A 14,227-nucleotide genomic window follows, 5' to 3' on the forward strand; every position below is an offset into this window, starting at 1 on the left:
CAATGCAGGCTAACAATCTAAGAATCTCTTTTGACACCAGGGGGCGCAAAAGTACCACGGATGAACTCTGACAGCATGGGGACCTATAGAAGCAAGGAACCATTATGACACCATGAAGGCCAAGAATCAAATGGTTCATTGTAAGACCAAGTGGTTTAAAAGGTCTTGGAATGCATTGTGACACCACAGAGGTTAAGAGAATCAAGGAACCATTGTGACCCAATGCAGGCTAACAATCTAAGGATCCCTTGTGACACCAGGGGGCCTAAAATGGCCAGGGATGGATTGTTACAGCACGGGGACCAATAGAAGCAAGGATCTATTATGCCACCATGGAGGCCAAGAATCAAATGATTCATTGTGACATCAAGTGGCCTAAAAGGGCATGGGATGCATTGTGACACCACAGGGGTTAAGAGAAGCAAGGAACCATTGTGACCCAATGCAGGCTAACAATCTAAGGATCCATGTGACACCAGGGGGCCTAAAATGGCCAGGGATGGATTGTTACAGCACGGGGACCAATAGAAGCAAGGATCTATTATGCCGCCATGGAGGCCAAGAATCAAATGATTCATTGTGACATCAAGTGGCCTAAAAGGGCATGGGATGCATTGTGACACCACAGGGGTTAAGAGAAGCAAGGAACCATTGTGACCCAATGCAGGCTAACAATCTAAGAATCCCTTTTGACACCAGGGGGTGCAAAAGGACCACGGATGAACGCTGATAGCATGGGGACCTATAGAAGCAAGGAACCATTATGACACCATGAAGGCCAAGAATCAAATGGTTCATTGTAAGACCAAGTGGCCTAAAAGGTCTTGGAATGCATTGTGACACCACAGAGGTTAAGAGAAGCAAGGAACCATTGTGACCCAATGCAGGCTAACAATCTAAGGATCCCTTGTGACACCAGGGGGCCTAAAATGGCCAGAGATGGATTGTTACAGCATGGGGACCAATAGAAGCAAGGATCTCTTATGCCACCATGGAGGCCAAGAATCAAATGATTCATTGTGACATCAAGTGGCCTAAAAGGGCATGGGATGCATTGTGACACCACAGGGGTTAAGAGAAGCAAGGAACCATTGTGACCCAATGCAGGCTAACAATCTAAGAATCCCTTGTGACACCAGGGGGCGCAAAAGGACCACGGATGAACTGTGAAAGCATGGGGACCTATAGAAGCAAGGATCTATTATGCCAACATGGAGGCCAAGAATCAAATGGTTCATTGTAAGACCAAGTGGCCTAAAAGGGCTTGGAATGCATTGTGACACCACAGAGGTTAAGAGAAGCAAGGAACCATTGTGACCCAATGCAGGCTAACAATCTAAGGATCCCTTGTGACACCAGGGGGCCTAAAATGGCCAGGGATGGATTGTTACAGCACGGGGACCAATAGAAGCAAGGATCTATTATGCCACCATGGAGGCCAAGAATCAAATGATTCATTGTGACATCAAGTGGCCTAAAAGGGCATGGGATGCATTGTGACACCACAGGGGTTAAGAGAAGCAAGGAACCATTGTGACCCAATGCAGGCTAACAATCTAAGAATCCCTTTTGACACCAGGGGGCGCAAAAGGACCACGGATGAACTCTGATAGCATGGGGACCTATTGAAGAAAGGAACCATTATGACAACATGAAGGCCAAGAATCAAATGGTTCATTGTAAGACCAAGTGGCCTAAAAGGTCTTGGAATGCATTGTGACACCACAGAGGTTAAGAGAAGCAAGGAACCATTGTGACCCAATGCAGGCTAACAATCTAAGGATCCCTTGTGACACCAGGGGTTGTAATAGGGCCAGGGATGAACTGTGAAAGCATGGGGACCTATAGAAGCAAGGATCTATTATGCCACCATGGAGGCCAAGAATCAAATGATTCATTGTAAGACCAAGTGGCCTAAAAGGGCATGGGATGCATTGTGACACCACAGAGGTTAAGAGAAGCAAGGAACCATTGTGACCCAATGCAGGCTAACAATCTAAGGATCCCTTGTGACACCAGGGGGCCTAATATGGCCAGAGATGGATTGTTACAGCATGGGGACCAATAGAAGCAAGGATCTATTATGCCACCATGGAGGCCAAGAATCAAATGATTCATTGTGACATCAAGTGGCCTAAAAGGGCATGGGATGCATTGTGACACCACAGGGGTTAAGAGAAGCAAGGAACCATTGTGACCCAATGCAGGCTAACAATCTAAGAATCCCTTTTGACACCAGGGGGCGCAAAAGGACCACGGATGAACTCTGATAGCATGGGGACCTATAGAAGCAAGGAACCATTATGACACCATGAAGGCCAAGAATCAAATGGTTCATTGTAAGACCAAGTGGCCTAAAAGGTCTTGGAATGCATTGTGACACCACAGAGGTTAAGAGAAGCAAGGAACCATTGTGACCCAATGCAGGCTAACAATCTAAGGATCCCTTGTGACACCAGGGGGCCTAAAATGGCCAGGGATGGATTGTTACAGCATGGGGACCAATAGAAGCAAGGATCTATTATGCCACCATGGAGGCCAAGAATCAAATGATTCATTGTGACATCAAGTGGCCTAAAAGGGCATGGGATGCATTGTGACACCACAGGGGTTAAGAGAAGCAAGGAACCATTGTGACCCAATGCAGGCTAACAATCTAAGAATCCCTTTTGACACCAGGGGGTTCAAAAGGACCACGGATGAACTCTGGTAGCATGGGGACCTATAGAAGCAAGGAACCATTATGACACCATGAAGGCCAAGAATCAAATGGTTCATTGTAAGACCAAGTGGCCTAAAAGGTCTTGGAATGCATTGTGACACCACAGAGGTTAAGAGAAGCAAGGAACCATTGTGACCCAATGCAGGCTAACAATCTAAGGATCCCTTGTGACACCAGGGGGCCTAAAATGGCCAGAGATGGATTGTTACAGCATGGGGACCAATAGAAGCAAGGATCTATTATGCCACCATGGAGGCCAAGAATCAAATGATTCATTGTGACATCAAGTGGCCTAAAAGGGCATGGGATGCATTGTGACACCACAGGGGTTAAGAGAAGCAAGGAACCATTGTGACCCAATGCAGGCTAACAATCTAAGAATCCCTTTTGACACCAGGGGGCGCAAAAGGACCACGGATGAACTCTGATAGCATGGGGACCTATAGAAGAAAGGAACCATTATGACACCATGAAGGCCAAGAATCAAATGGTTCATTGTAAGACCAAGTGGCCTAAAAGGTCTTGGAATGCATTGTGACACCACAGAGGTTAAGAGAAGCAAGGAACCATTGTGACCCAATGCAGGCTAACAATCTAAGGATCCCTTGTGACACCAGGGGGCCTAAAATGGCCAGGGATGGATTGTTACAGCATGGGGACCAATAGAAGCAAGGATCTATTATGCCACCATGGAGGCCAAGAATCAAATGATTCATTGCAACACCAAGTGGCCTAAAAGGCCATGGGATGCATTGTGACACCACAGGGATTAAGAGAAGCAAGGAACCATTGTGACCCAATGCAGGCTAACAATCTAAGAATCCCTTTTGACACCAGGGGGCGCAAAAGGACCACGGATGAACTCTGACAGCATGGGGACATATAGAAGCAAGGAACCATTATGACACCATGAAGGCCAAGAATCAAATGATTCATTGTAAGACCAAGTGGCCTAAAAGGGCATGGGATGCATTGTGACACCACAGAGGTTAAGAGAAGCAAGGAACCATTGTGACCCAATGCAGGCTAACAATCTAAGAATCCCTTGTGACACCAGGGGGCCTAAAATGGCCAGAGATGGATTGTTACAGCATGGGGACCAATAGAAGCAAGGATCTATTATGCCACCATGGAGGCCAAGAATCAAATGATTCATTGTGACATCAAGTGGCCTAAAAGGGCATGGGATGCATTGTGACACCACAGGGGTTAAGAGAAGCAAGGAACCATTGTGACCCAATGCAGGCTAACAATCTAAGAATCCCTTTTGACACCAGGGGGCGCAAAAGGGCCACGGAAGTACTGTGACAGCATGGGGACATATAGAAACAAGGAACCATTATGATACCATGAAGGCCAAGAATCAAATGGTTCATTGTAAGACCAAGTGGCCTAAAAGGTCTTGGAATGCATTGTGACACCACAGAGGTTAAGAGAAGCAAGGAACCATTGTGACCCAATGCAGGCTAACAATCTAAGGATCCATTGTGACACCAGGGGTTGCAATAGGGCCAGGGATGAATTGTGAAAGCATGGGGCACAATAAAAACATGGAAATATTATGACACAATAGAGGCCAAGAATCAAATGATTCATTGCAACACCAAGTGGCCTAAAAGGGCATGGGATGCATTGTGACACCACAGAGGTTAAAAGAAGCAAGGAACCATTGTGACCCAATGCAGGCTAACAATCTAAGAATCCCTTGTGACACCAGGGGGCGCAAAAGGACCACGGATGAACTGTGATAGCATGGGGACCTATAGAAGCAAGGATCTATTATGCCAACATGGAGGCCAAGAATCAAATGGTTCATTGTAAGACCAAGTGGCCTAAAAGGGCTTGGAATGCATTGTGACACCACAGAGGTTAAGAGAAGCAAGGAACCATTGTGACCCAATGCAGGCTAACAATCTAAGGATCCCTTGTGACACCAGGGGGCCTAAAATGGCCAGAGATGGATTGTTACAGCATGGGGACCAATAGAAGCAAGGATCTATTATGCCACCATGGAGGCCAAGAATCAAATGATTCATTGTGACATCAAGTGGCCTAAAAGGGCATGGGATGCATTGTGACACCACAGGGGTTAAGAGAAGCAAGGAACCATTGTGACCCAATGCAGGCTAACAATCTAAGAATCCCTTGTGACACCAGGGGGCGCAAAAGGACCACGGATGAACTCTGACAGCATGGGGACCTATAGAAGCAAGGATCTATTATGCCAACATGGAGGCCAAGAATCAAATGGTTCATTGTAAGACCAAGTGGCCTAAAAGGGCTTGGAATGCATTGTGACACCACAGAGGTTAAGAGAAGCAAGGAACCATTGTGACCCAATGCAGGCTAACAATCTAAGGATCCCTTGTGACACCAGGGGGCCTAAAATGGCCAGGGATGGATTGTTACAGCACGGGGACCAATAGAAGCAAGGATCTATTATGCCACCATGGAGGCCAAGAATCAAATGATTCATTGTGACATCAAGTGGCCTAAAAGGGCATGGGATGCATTGTGACACCACAGGGGTTAAGAGAAGCAAGGAACCATTGTGACCCAATGCAGGCTAACAATCTAAGAATCCCTTTTGACACCAGGGGGCGCAAAAGGACCACGGATGAACTCTGATAGCATGGGGACCTATTGAAGAAAGGAACCATTATGACAACATGAAGGCCAAGAATCAAATGGTTCATTGTAAGACCAAGTGGCCTAAAAGGTCTTGGAATGCATTGTGACACCACAGAGGTTAAGAGAAGCAAGGAACCATTGTGACCCAATGCAGGCTAACAATCTAAGGATCCATTGTGACACCAGGGGTTGTAATAGGGCCAGGGATGAATTGTGAAAGCATGGGGCACAATAAAAACATGGAAATATTATGACACAATAGAGGCCAAGAATCAAATGATTCATTGCAACACCAAGTGGCCTAAAAGGGCATGGGATGCATTGTGACACCACAGAGGTTAAAAGAAGCAAGGAACCATTGTGACCCAATGCAGGCTAACAATCTAAGAATCCCTTGTGACACCAGGGGGCGCAAAAGGACCACGGATGAACTGTGATAGCATGGGGACCTATAGAAACAAGGATCTATTATGCCAACATGGAGGCCAAGAATCAAATGGTTCATTGTAAGACCAAGTGGCCTAAAAGGGCTTGGAATGCATTGTGACACCACAGAGGTTAAGAGAAGCAAGGAACCATTGTGACCCAATGCAGGCTAACAATCTAAGGATCCCTTGTGACACCAGGGGGCCTAAAATGGCCAGAGATGGATTGTTACAGCATGGGGACCAATAGAAGCAAGGATCTATTACGCCACCATGGAGGCCAAGAATCAAATGATTCATTGTGACATCAAGTGGCCTAAAAGGGCATGGGATGCATTGTGACACCACAGGGGTTAAGAGAAGCAAGGAACCATTGTGACCCAATGCAGGCTAACAATCTAAGAATCCCTTGTGACACCAGGGGGCGCAAAAGGACCACGGATGAACTCTGACAGCATGGGGACCTATAGAAGCAAGGATCTATTATGCCAACATGGAGGCCAAGAATCAAATGGTTCATTGTAAGACCAAGTGGCCTAAAAGGGCTTGGAATGCATTGTGACACCACAGAGGTTAAGAGAAGCAAGGAACCATTGTGACCCAATGCAGGCTAACAATCTAAGGATCCCTTGTGACACCAGGGGGCCTAAAATGGCCAGGGATGGATTGTTACAGCACGGGGACCAATAGAAGCAAGGATCTATTATGCCACCATGGAGGCTAAGAATCAAATGATTCATTGTGACATCAAGTGGCCTAAAAGGGCATGGGATGCATTGTGACACCACAGGGGTTAAGAGAAGCAAGGAACCATTGTGACCCAATGCAGGCTAACAATCTAAGAATCCCTTTTGACACCAGGGGGCGCAAAAGGACCACGGATGAACTCTGATAGCATGGGGACCTATTGAAGAAAGGAACCATTATGACAACATGAAGGCCAAGAATCAAATGGTTCATTGTAAGACCAAGTGGCCTAAAAGGTCTTGGAATGCATTGTGACACCACAGAGGTTAAGAGAAGCAAGGAACCATTGTGACCCAATGCAGGCTAACAATCTAAGGATCCCTTGTGACACCAGGGGTTGTAATAGGGCCAGGGATGAACTGTGAAAGCATGGGGACCTATAGAAGCAAGGATCTATTATGCCACCATGGAGGCCAAGAATCAAATGATTCATTGTAAGACCAAGTGGCCTAAAAGGGCATGGGATGCATTGTGACACCACAGAGGTTAAGAGAAGCAAGGAACCATTGTGACCCAATGCAGGCTAACAATCTAAGGATCCCTTGTGACACCAGGGGGCCTAAAATGGCCAGAGATGGATTGTTACAGCATGGGGACCAATAGAAGCAAGGATCTATTATGCCACCATGGAGGCCAAGAATCAAATGATTCATTGTGACATCAAGTGGCCTAAAAGGGCATGGGATGCATTGTGACACCACAGGGGTTAAGAGAAGCAAGGAACCATTGTGACCCAATGCAGGCTAACAATCTAAGAATCCCTTTTGACACCAGGGGGCGCAAAAGGACCACGGATGAACTCTGATAGCATGGGGACCTATAGAAGAAAGGAACCATTATGACACCATGAAGGCCAAGAATCAAATGGTTCATTGTAAGACCAAGTGGCCTAAAAGGTCTTGGAATGCATTGTGACACCACAGAGGTTAAGAGAAGCAAGGAACCATTGTGACCCAATGCAGGCTAACAATCTAAGGATCCATTGTGACACCAGGGGTTGTAATAGGGCCAGGGATGAATTGTGAAAGCATGGGGCACAATAAAAACATGGAAATATTATGACACAATAGAGGCCAAGAATCAAATGATTCATTGCAACACCAAGTGGCCTAAAAGGGCATGGGATGCATTGTGACACCACAGAGGTTAAAAGAAGCAAGGAACCATTGTGACCGAATGCAGGCTAACAATCTAAGAATCCCTTTTGACACCAGGGGGCGCAAAAGGACCACGGATGAACTCTGATAGCATGGGGACCTATAGAAGCAAGGAACCATTATGACACCATGAAGGCCAAGAATCAAATGGTTCATTGTAAGACCAAGTGGCCTAAAAGGTCTTGGAATGCATTGTGACACCACAGAGGTTAAGAGAAGCAAGGAACCATTGTGACCCAATGCAGGCTAACAATCTAAGAATCCCTTGTGACACCAGGGGGCCTAAAATGGCCAGAGATGGATTGTTACAGCATGGGGACCAATAGAAGCAAGGATCTATTATGCCACCATGGAGGCCAAGAATCAAATGATTCATTGTGACATCAAGTGGCCTAAAAGGGCATGGGATGCATTGTGACACCACAGGGGTTAAGAGAAGCAAGGAACCATTGTGACCCAATGCAGGCTAACAATCTAAGAATCCCTTTTGACACCAGGGGGCGCAAAAGGGCCACGGAAGTACTGTGACAGCATGGGGACATATAGAAGCAAGGAACCATTATGATACCATGAAGGCCAAGAATCAAATGGTTCATTGTAAGACCAAGTGGCCTAAAAGGTCTTGGAATGCATTGTGACACCACAGAGGTTAAGAGAAGCAAGGAACCATTGTGACCCAATGCAGGCTAACAATCTAAGGATCCATTGTGACACCAGGGGTTGTAATAGGGCCAGGGATGAATTGTGAAAGCATGGGGCACAATAAAAACATGGAAATATTATGACACAATAGAGGCCAAGAATCAAATGATTCATTGCAACACCAAGTGGCCTAAAAGGGCATGGGATGCATTGTGACACCACAGAGGTTAAAAGAAGCAAGGAACCATTGTGACCCAATGCAGTCTAACAATCTAAGAATCCCTTGTGACACCAGGGGGCGCAAAAGGACCACGGATGAACTGTGATAGCATGGGGACCTATAGAAGCAAGGATCTATTATGCCAACATGGAGGCCAAGAATCAAATGGTTCATTGTAAGACCAAGTGGCCTAAAAGGGCTTGGAATGCATTGTGACACCACAGAGGTTAAGAGAAGCAAGGAACCATTGTGACCCAATGCAGGCTAACAATCTAAGGATCCCTTGTGACACCAGGGGGCCTAAAATGGCCAGAGATGGATTGTTACAGCATGGGGACCAATAGAAGCAAGGATCTATTATGCCACCATGGAGGCCAAGAATCAAATGATTCATTGTGACATCAAGTGGCCTAAAAGGGCATGGGATGCATTGTGACACCACAGGGGTTAAGAGAAGCAAGGAACCATTGTGACCCAATGCAGGCTAACAATCTAAGAATCCCTTGTGACACCAGGGGGCGCAAAAGGACCACGGATGAACTCTGACAGCATGGGGACCTATAGAAGCAAGGATCTATTATGCCAACATGGAGGCCAAGAATCAAATGGTTCATTGTAAGACCAAGTGGCCTAAAAGGTCTTGGAATGCATTGTGACACCACAGAGGTTAAGAGAAGCAAGGAACCATTGTGACCCAATGCAGGCTAACAATCTAAGGATCCCTTGTGACACCAGGGGTTGTAATAGGGCCAGGGATGAACTGTGAAAGCATGGGGACCTATAGAAGCAAGGATCTATTATGCCACCATGGAGGCCAAGAATCAAATGATTCATTGTAAGACCAAGTGGCCTAAAAGGGCATGGGATGCATTGTGACACCACAGAGGTTAAGAGAAGCAAGGAACCATTGTGACCCAATGCAGGCTAACAATCTAAGGATCCCTTGTGACACCAGGGGGCCTAAAATGGCCAGAGATGGATTGTTACAGCATGGGGACCAATAGAAGCAAGGATCTATTATGCCACCATGGAGGCCAAGAATCAAATGATTCATTGTGACATCAAGTGGCCTAAAAGGGCATGGGATGCATTGTGACACCACAGGGGTTAAGAGAAGCAAGGAACCATTGTGACCCAATGCAGGCTAACAATCTAAGAATCCCTTTTGACACCAGGGGGCGCAAAAGGACCACGGATGAACTCTGATAGCATGGGGACCTATAGAAGAAAGGAACCATTATGACACCATGAAGGCCAAGAATCAAATGGTTCATTGTAAGACCAAGTGGCCTAAAAGGTCTTGGAATGCATTGTGACACCACAGAGGTTAAGAGAAGCAAGGAACCATTGTGACCCAATGCAGGCTAACAATCTAAGGATCCCTTGTGACACCAGGGGGCCTAAAATGGCCAGGGATGGATTGTTACAGCATGGGGACCAATAGAAGCAAGGATCTATTATGCCACCATGGAGGCCAAGAATCAAATGATTCATTGTGACATCAAGTGGCCTAAAAGGGCATGGGATGCATTGTGACACCACAGGGGTTAAGAGAAGCAAGGAACCATTGTGACCCAATGCAGGCTAACAATCTAAGAATCCCTTTTGACACCAGGGGGTGCAAAAGGACCACGGATGAACTCGGGTAGCATGGGGACCTATAGAAGCAAGGAACCATTATGACACCATGAAGGCCAAGAATCAAATGGTTCATTGTAAGACCAAGTGGCCTAAAAGGGCTTGGAATGCATTGTGACACCACAGAGGTTAAGAGAAGCAAGGAACCATTGTGACCCAATGCAGGCTAACAATCTAAGGATCCCTTGTGACACCAGGGGGCCTAAAATGGCCAGAGATGGATTGTTACAGCATGGGGACCAATAGAAGCAAGGATCTATTATGCCACCATGGAGGCCAAGAATCAAATGATTCATTGTGACATCAAGTGGCCTAAAAGGGCATGGGATGCATTGTGACACCACAGGGGTTAAGAGAAGCAAGGAACCATTGTGACCCAATGCAGGCTAACAATCTAAGAATCCCTTTTGACACCAGGGGGCGCAAAAGGACCACGGATGAACTCTGATAGCATGGGGACCTATAGAAGAAAGGAACCATTATGACACCATGAAGGCCAAGAATCAAATGGTTCATTGTAAGACCAAGTGGCCTAAAAGGTCTTGGAATGCATTGTGACACCACAGAGGTTAAGAGAAGCAAGGAACCATTGTGACCCAATGCAGGCTAACAATCTAAGGATCCCTTGTGACACCAGGGGGCCTAAAATGGCCAGGGATGGATTGTTACAGCATGGGGACCAATAGAAGCAAGGATCTATTATGCCACCATGGAGGCCAAGAATCAAATGATTCATTGCAACACCAAGTGGCCTAAAAGGGCATGGGATGCATTGTGACACCACAGGGATTAAGAGAAGCAAGGAACCATTGTGACCCAATGCAGGCTAACAATCTAAGAATCCCTTTTGACACCAGGGGGCGCAAAAGGACCACGGATGAACTCTGACAGCATGGGGACATATAGAAGCAAGGAACCATTATGACACCATGAAGGCCAAGAATCAAATGGTTCATTGTAAGACCAAGTGGCCTAAAAGGTCTTGGAATGCATTGTGACACCACAGAGGTTAAGAGAAGCAAGGAACCATTGTGACCCAATGCAGGCTAACAATCTAAGGATCCCTTGTGACACCAGGGGGCCTAAAATGGCCAGGGATGAATTGTGAAAGCATGGGGCACAATAAAAACATGGAAATATTATGACACAATAGAGGCCAAGAATCAAATGATTCATTGCAACACCAAGTGGCCTAAAAGGGCATGGGATGCATTGTGACACCACAGAGGTTAAAAGAAGCAAGGAACCATTGTGACCGAATGCAGGCTAACAATCTAAGAATCCCTTTTGACACCAGGGGGCGCAAAAGGACCACGGATGAACTCTGATAGCATGGGGACCTATAGAAGCAAGGAACCATTATGACACCATGAAGGCCAAGAATCAAATGGTTCATTGTAAGACCAAGTGGCCTAAAAGGTCTTGGAATGCATTGTGACAACACAGAGGTTAAGAGAAGCAAGGAACCATTGTGACCCAATGCAGGCTAACAATCTAAGAATCCCTTGTGACACCAGGGGGCCTAAAATGGCCAGAGATGGATTGTTACAGCATGGGGACCAATAGAAGCAAGGATCTATTATGCCACCATGGAGGCCAAGAATCAAATGATTCATTGTGACATCAAGTGGCCTAAAAGGGCATGGGATGCATTGTGACACCACAGGGGTTAAGAGAAGCAAGGAACCATTGTGACCCAATGCAGGCTAACAATCTCAGAATCCCTTTTGACACCAGGGGGCGCAAAAGGGCCACGGAAGTACTGTGACAGCATGGGGACCTATAGAAGCAAGGAACCATTATGACACCATGAAGGCCAAGAATCAAATGGTTCATTGTAAGACCAAGTGGCCTAAAAGGTCTTGGAATGCATTGTGACACCACAGAGGTTAAGAGAAGCAAGGAACCATTGTGACCCAATGCAGGCTAACAATCTAATGATCCATTGTGACACCAGGGGTTGTAATAGGGCCAGGGATGAATTGTGAAAGCATGGGGCACAATAAAAACATGGAAATATTATGACACAATAGAGGCCAAGAATCAAATGATTCATTGTAAGACCAAGTGGCCTAAAAGGGCATGGGATGCATTGTGACACCACAGAGGTTAAGAGAAGCAAGGAACCATTGTGACCCAATGCAGGCTAACAATCTAATGATCCATTGTGATACCAGGGGTTGTAATAGGGCCAGGGATGAATTGTGAAAGCATGGGGCACAATAAAAACATGGAAATATTATGACACAATAGAGGCCAAGAATCAAATGATTCATTGTGACATCAAGTGGCCTAAAAGGGCATGGGATGCATTGTGACACCACAGGGGTTAAGAGAAGCAAGGAACCATTGTGACCCAATGCAGGCTAACAATCTAAGAATCCCTTTTGACACCAGGGGGCGCAAAAGGACCACGGATGAACTCTGACAGCATGGGGACATATAGAAGCAAGGAACCATTATGACACCATGAAGGCCAAGAATCAAATGGTTCATTGTAAGACCAAGTGGCCTAAAAGGTCTTGGAATGCATTGTGACACCACAGAGGTTAAGAGAAGCAAGGAACCATTGTGACCCAATGCAGGCTGACAATCTAAGGATCCCTTTTGACACCGGGGGGCCTAAAATGGCCAGGGGCGGATTGTTACAGGACGGGGACCAATAGAAGCAAGGATCTAGTATGCCACCATGGAGGCCAAGAATCAAATGATTCATTGTGACATCAAGTGGCCTAAAAGGGCATGGGATGCATTGTGACACCACAGGGGTTAAGAGAAGCAAGGAACCATTGTGACCCAATGCAGGCTAACAATCTAAGAATCCCTTTTGACACCAGGGGGCGCAAAAGGTCCAGAGATGATCTGTGACAGCATGGGGACATGTAGAAGCAAGGAACCATTATGACACCATGAAGGCCCAGAATCAAATGGTTCATTGTAAGACCAAGTGGCCTAAAAGGTCTTGGAATGCATTGTGACACCACAGAGGATGAGGGAAGCAAGGAACCATTGTGACCCAATGCAGGCTAACAATCTAATGATCCATTGTGACACCAGGGGTTGTAATAGGGCCAGGGATGAATTGTGAAAGCATGGGGCACAATAAAAACATGGAAATATTATGACACAATAGAGGCCAAGAATCAAATGATTCATTGTGACATCAAGTGGCCTAAAAGGGCATGGGATGCATTGTGACACCACAGGGGTTAAGAGAAGCCAGGAACCATTGTGACCCAATGCAGGCTAACAATCTAAGAATCCCTTTTGACACCAGGGGGCGCAAAAGGACCACGGATGAACTGTGAAAGCATGGGGACCTATAGAAGCAAGGATCTATTATGCCACCATGGAGGCCAAGAATCAAATGATTCATTGTAAGACCAAGTGGCCTAAAAGGGCATGGGATGCATTGTGACACCACAGAGGTTAAGAGAAGCAAGGAACCATTGTGACCCAATGCAGGCTAACAATCTAATGATCCATTGTGACACCAGGGGTTGTAATAGGGCCAGGGATGAATTGTGAAAGCATGGGGCACAATAAAAACATGGAAATATTATGACAGAATAGAGGCCAAGAATCAAATGATTCATTGTGACATCAAGTGGCCTAAAAGGGCATGGGATGCATTGTGACACCACAGGGGTTAAGAGAAGCAAGGAACCATTGTGACCCAATGCAGGCTAACAATCTAAGAATCCCTTTTGACACCAGGGGGCGCAAAAGGACCACGGATGAACTCTGACAGCATGGGGACATATAGAAGCAAGGAACCATTATGACACCATGAAGGCGAAGAATCAAATGGTTCATTGTAAGACCAAGTGGCCTAAAAGGTCTTGGAATGCATTGTGACACCACAGAGGTTAAGAGAAGCAAGGAACCATTGTGACCCAATGCAGGCTAACAATGTAATGATCCATTGTGACACCAGGGGTTGTAATAGGTGCAGGGATGAATTGTGAAAGCATGGGGCACAATAAAAACATGGAAATATTATGACACAATAGAGGCCAAGAATCAAATGATTCATTGCGACACC

This window comes from Cinclus cinclus, chromosome 16 (assembly GCF_963662255.1).
Source record: "Cinclus cinclus chromosome 16, bCinCin1.1, whole genome shotgun sequence".
Classification (NCBI taxonomy): Eukaryota; Metazoa; Chordata; class Aves; order Passeriformes; family Cinclidae; genus Cinclus; species Cinclus cinclus.